This window comes from Opisthocomus hoazin, chromosome 1 (genome assembly GCF_030867145.1).
Source record: "Opisthocomus hoazin isolate bOpiHoa1 chromosome 1, bOpiHoa1.hap1, whole genome shotgun sequence".
NCBI lineage: Eukaryota > Metazoa > Chordata > Aves > Opisthocomiformes > Opisthocomidae > Opisthocomus > Opisthocomus hoazin.
Genome location: NC_134414.1, coordinates 86,016,210 through 86,022,519, shown reverse-complemented (window position 1 = coordinate 86,022,519; position 6,310 = coordinate 86,016,210).

Here is a 6,310-nt window from a genome sequence, read left to right as displayed (position 1 = left end):
AAAACAGTTTTGTAAGTTACCACATTTTTAAATGCCATTCTGAGAGTGTGCCTACACTTCCCAACATGTTTTCCAATTGCATTTTGAATGTACTTCAAAACATTGTTTTAACAGAGATGAAAAAAATCCAGTAACAATAAATATAGATGAACTCTGAAAAATGTGCTGATCTTGCTTGTGTAAGGAGAATCCATTGCTATGAAAGTTAGAAATGATGAGGAACAGGATTAGATGGGGTAGGGAGCTCTTACTGCTGGTAAAAAAACAAAAAAGCAGTATGCAAAGGACGAAAGGACAATTTTGCAATAAAAAATAAATATGCGAGCAGCTGCTATCAATACTGATAGAAATAAAATGGAAGCCTAAGTGGGATTTTAAAAAACACTTGGCACTGGTTTGACTTACTTTCTGCTGCAGTGGACGGGACTTTTGCTGGTGAGGTTAGCCGGAGCCACGCTTATGAAAACACCACCCTGAAATCACCCCTACCTCTCCTGCTCCTTGATCCTGGAAAATATCCTTATCATCTTTAGAACAAAAACTTCAGGATGGAAAACGTTCGTTTGCTGTGTGACTTCGCAGCAGCAACCGTGCTGACACCGGAGCGGGGGTTTTATTTAGAACTTGGCCTCACGGATCATTCCCTCTCTGCCCCCCCCAGCAGACGTGTTGGATTTTGTTTCAGCTAAACCCTGTGAGCAGAGCCCGTCGGGCTGAGGCTCTGGGCCGGAAGAGAGTTGTTCATCTTTGACAGAACAAAACGCGTGCAGCTGAGCTGAAACTGTGAATCGAGTTTCATTTTCTCTTTGCTCTGCCCCTCTAAGGTAGTTCTGACCTGACCCCGTCCCCTCAGGGTGCCAGCCAGCCTCCGCTTTCTCCTCTCTTCGGCCAGGTGGTGGTCCAGCAGAGATCCAACCCTTCCCAGTTGCTTGGGACATCTGGTGTCCCAGCAGAAGTGGGGAGAGGAGGGCTGTCGAAGGAGGCATGCTAGCGGAAGTGTGGGCAGGTTTACAACCACACGGCTTTTTTTTTTTGTGGCACTATTAGGATTTCTATGTTACTGTACACTGCAGAAGGGCTTGACTGAACTGTGCATTGGCTGCACGGGGTGGCGGGGGAGTAACTTGGCCACCTCGAGCAGTTGTGGCAGCAGACATACTGTTTCTCAGGTCGTGGGACCTCTCTGAAGCAGAACGCCATCTGGCCTTGCTCTCCACGCAACCACAGCCCTCAGCCTGTTCGCCTCTAGCAGGCGAACTTCAGCTTTACCTTCCCTCCGAGCGGGATCACACCGCCGCGACCCAAGCAGGCGTTCGGCTTCACCGCTCCAGAGCGGACAGATGCGTCGAGGGTAAGGGCTCTCCCTCGGAAACGACGGGCGGGAAGAGTCCCGTGCTCTTCATTCCCTCCCTGAATTGAAGGATGGCAGGAAGCCAAGGAACAGCACAGTGTGCACACCTATGCAAATCGAGGGATGTAATTTCCGAATCCTCGGAGCAGCCCTTCACACGAGCCTAGGAGACTGCAGCCCGGCAGCTGGTAACAGTGTTTTCTCAAATACTCACCGGCGTAAAACCACGCACTCTGCATTTAAGCTCAAACTCACAGAAACGGTACTAATACAGAGCTTTCCATTTTTACTCATTTTTTTAAAGAAGAATCACACACATTTTGATTCTGGTAATGTGAATTCCTTTTTCATGTCCGCACCTCTGAAACTGTGGTTAGCAACAGCGTGATTTCACATTCAACACTTCTCTCTGATGGTTTCCTTTTACCATCTAGATCGTGAATTAGTCCTTCTTTCTCCATTTTCTAAGAGAAGAAAGCTTTCTTAAGGAGAGGTTAAAATTAAAATCAAAAAACTCTCTTCCTCTTTGCTACTCCCCGAATCTAATAATGAAAATTTGTTCTGTTTTAGTGCAACAGGCCAGTACTGTGATGAGGTCACTAGGCGTGCTCATGTTATTGCGTAAAATTAAAGATACATTACTAATTCTAACCTTAAGAAGAAACAGTTATAAAATTCCCACAGACTTGTCATACTGGGTGGATTCTGGAAAAATAATTTTAAAAAATTTCGATTTCCCCTTGAGTGAAAACCAAAAAATGCCCTAATTTAAACATGTGACTGATTCATGTTTGTAAAATGAGCAGCTTTTGTCCATAGGGATGTCATGACTTTTGTGCTGCAGTAGCTATCTGGATGTAGGCTGTTGAAAATGTGGCCCACATAGTATTAAGAATTAAGGTAAAGGAATAACCGCATCAAGAAATCATATGTGCCTTAATAGAATACGTGTGTGTGCCTGAAGTCCAAGTCTCTTAAGGTAAATGCATTACAGATCAGAGTTGGGCACAAAAGCGAATCGTGAGGCATCAAATATAATAAATTACCAGTGCTGAAGGTAACAAATTGACTCTGACTTGTGCAAGCAGTCCACACCATATGCCTTTCTATTCTAATGTTTCAGCGAATTGCTTGAGTAAATAAATTAATTGCACCATCGTGAGGAAACACACATGGAATTTGCTTTACCGCAAGGCAGAATGTTAACTCGGTAGGTGACCCACATGGATGAGCAACAGAGCTGTGGGGAGCTTCAGCGGAGTGTTTGGAAAGCCACCGTATTTGCTGCAACAGTAATTAGACAAGGGCTGGCAAGAGCTGATGGTGGTGCAGTTTTAAATAAAACTTGGTATTTATTAAAATGCTTTGGATGACGGTTGATACTCTTGTGCTCAATATTCTTCATTGTTTCAACAGCCCCAAAAGAAGAGTTGCAAGGACTCTGAAAAAGTTCCCATAGCAACAGCCAGGCGACAGGACTATTTCTCTCCTAGCCCGGGGCAAACAGCAACGACACCCAATTGTGGTAGAGAGGCCTGCACCAGGCGGACCTAACTCCGCTTTGCCACTTCACACAGAAGGGCAACATTTCCATTGCCCCCCCAAAAGACATGACAGCATTTTCTGATAAAATTATTGTATTATTTTCCCTCTAAGGAGGACAAAGGACCTCTTTTTATCCTCAGGAACAAGAACGATGAAACAGCTGCCTTCACACATGCATGTCCTAGACTGCAAATAAGGGCAGCGAGGAGGCTTGATGACCACCTCCTCACGGAAACTCCCTCAAATCCATGCCAAAGCAGGTGGGGACCACCCACGTGCAAGCCGTGGTTTTGCTCCCAGCCCTTGGAATATCCCCAAGGGGCTTCGTGTCTCTGCAGGGACTCTGGGGCACCCTACAGCCCCCTCGCTGCTGCTGGTGCCGTCAGCAGCGTGCAACTACCCCAGAGGATTCCCGGTGCATGGACTTACCCTTTCTACCGAAGCAGAGATGATGGGCCAGGCTACGAGATGAAGTGAAATGGCCTACTTGGACCTTCCCAGCTTAAGATGAGCCTGCCCGACCTTTCGAGTTGCCTTCAGGAATGCAACGGCTAACCACAGAACCTGCAAAAGTCGTCAGAATGGTCCTGAGGTTCACGCATTTCTCTGGGTATCGCGAACACTTTATCTACGACGAGCCTTTATGCATGAGAGTAGCAACACTTTCTAATGCAGATGTGTTGCAACAACAAAAAAACAGAGAACCAGCGATTCACGTATCTGTACTTTGACAAAGTCTTTCAGAATATCTGCCCTTTATTATTTCAGGATCTCCCATGACACGTAAATAAACTACTCCCTTCTTGAGAGCAAAATTTACTGAAAATACAAATGTACTCATTACAATTCACACGATCTATATGCACTGCATCTACACTCAGGCACTAGAGCTCTAACGCCGTGAAATATTTTTTATTTAATTTTCACTGCTATCCAAAAGGATCATTGATTTAATCAACTTTTTAACTAAGTAAGCACAGCTTCTGCTTACTCGATACATCAGTTGTCGCGGCTCTTCCCTCATCCAATACTTCCAACCGATTCCCTACATCAGAAGGTCTCTTTTTTGTTGGGGTTGCCAGCATTTCAGAACTGTGCTCACAAGACCAGTATGAATTCTTACACATCAAAATGTAGGAAATTGTTGGTCCCAGTATGCGCACGTTACATTCGGTGTGCCAGACCGGTGTTACTGCAGGCTCTAACTAGGCCTACACAAAGTCTTGCCCACATAGGTCGTCTTACCCGTTGTGCTAACTGGTACAATGGGCAGATCAGGCCCCGACCTGAGTGCAAAGCAGAGGGCACAGTAGCAGAAGACCCCTGTGCTCGGGGGTCTCCCTTCCGCTCCCCCTCTTGCTCTGGCTGGTGCGGTGGCCGCCCATCCTCGGTGGGAAAGGTTGACATCAAAGGCTGGCTGGTGCCTGTTGGAACTGCCTGATGATGCCAGGGGTTTCCTTAGCGCGGTTTTGCAAGCGTTTGGGGGTTTGTCTGGAATTTATTTCTGACAAGGAAAAAAGAATAAAGATTTAGATGAAAAACTGATTGTAAAAAAAATTATTTTCTGCCTTCAGAAACTGGAGTTGTTTTCAAAATGCCCTTTGTTTTAAAATTCCAAGAAATTAAACACAAGAAAACTTTTGCGGAATTTTTCACTTTTTAAAATTATTTTTATTTAAAAAGCTCTGATGAATTTACAGCCCTGTGAAACAGTTTATCTCAAAGGACTGACTCCTCTAGGAAGGTGCCTGCTTGCCAATTTCCGCTGGGGAAGACTGAACAGTGTAGGACCGACAAAACGCACGCATAGAGAAGCCTGTCAAAGGAAGTTCTAGCGGCTATCGACACTACAATATTATTTTATACAGAGCTGAGGAAACGTTTGCTCTCACATACCGCAGTCACTTCACCAGAGAACGGTGTCACAGTGGTGCAGCTTGTGCAAAAAGCAAGCCAGGCCCATACTCTGTGATTTTAAACGCCGATGTCAGAGATCAGCAGCGACTGAAAAATGAAGAAGTCGATGTATTAGCTGACGGATTTCAGGGAACCTCGCCAGAGTTAAGCCAGGCTTCAGAGTCCTCCCCTCCCTCCCCCCTCGCGTTTCTGTGTCCCCAAACAAGGGTGCTGAGGGGAGCTGGAGCCCTGCCGCCCCCTCCCCCCCAGTAACTGAGCGTGCCCCCGGCTCCCACAGAGCCAGCCTGCACCGCCCCGGGGGAGGCAGAGACCCCCATAGAGGGATCATTCCAGACCCCCGGGATGGGTTTATTTGGCACGCTACTCAAGCAAAAAAGGAGCCTGGCAATTGTTTTCCTTGACCTTTTAACCCGCTTTTCTTATCCCGGCAGAGGTCAGAGGAGAAGGGCCGGGCTCCCCTCTCCGCCCCGCCGGGACTCGGGGGGATGGGGGGGGGATGGGGGGGGATGGGTTAACCCCGGCGGCCGTGCGAGGGCTGGGGGAGGGGAGGGGGGCGCGGGGAAGGGGTCTGGAAGCTGGTGTTTGATTGATCATTAGGCCTGGGAGGGAGAGGAAAACCGAAGAAAGTTTTCCTGCCGGCAAGGGGGGGGGGGGGGGGAAGGACTCGGGCCCTTTGTGTGCCGGCGCTGCCGTCACCGCGCTCTGCGCCGCTGGTGTCGCGGGTCACGGCGATACCGCCCGAGGGCGGGCGGGGGACAGAGGAGAGGCGAGGAGCCTTCGTCCCCCTTGCATTTCCCCCACAGAAGCCAGAAATAACCCCGCGCTCTGTTCACCGCCCGCAGCACCCTCGGCTGCACCTCTCGGACGGGCAGGAGGAGGAAGGCCGCTCCGACACGGCGGCTGCCCTCACCGTCCCTGCCCCCCCAGCCCCGAGGGCTCGCCACCGGAGCGGCAGTGGCCACAGCCGCCCCTCACACTGCCCAGGCCGAACGCGCCGTCCCTGCCGCCGGTGGCGGGGCACAAAATGGAGGCGCCAGATGGGAGCTGCTGGGGCGGGGGGGGGTGGTGAGCACCCAGGCACCGCAAGGGCCCGAAGGGCGCTGGGGCTGTTCGCTGGTGCAGGAGGCCGGGGCGGTGTGCAGGCTGGCTGTCCCCCGGCGGCCCGAGCAGCGTGCGGGGCAGGCCGCGGGGGCCGCACTTCCCGGGGCAGCGCCCACAAACCGCGACCCCCGGGGGCTCTCCCCTCCGCGGTGGAAGGCCCGCGCCCGGGCCCGGGCGGGGAGTGCCCCTCTCTTCGAAGGTTGTCGGTACCCGCCCGGCGCGGCAGGAGCCGGCGCTGACCTCGCCACAAAGAGCGGGTGCGCTCCGCCGCCCCTCCCGGAGCACGTGACCCGCCGGGGGGTGGGGGAGGGGCGCAGCGCCTCGCGGGGAGGCGAGTGTGTTTATTTTCCGAGCAGACCGCTTGAATTTACAGTTTCCTTTGGCGGCCGGGCGGGC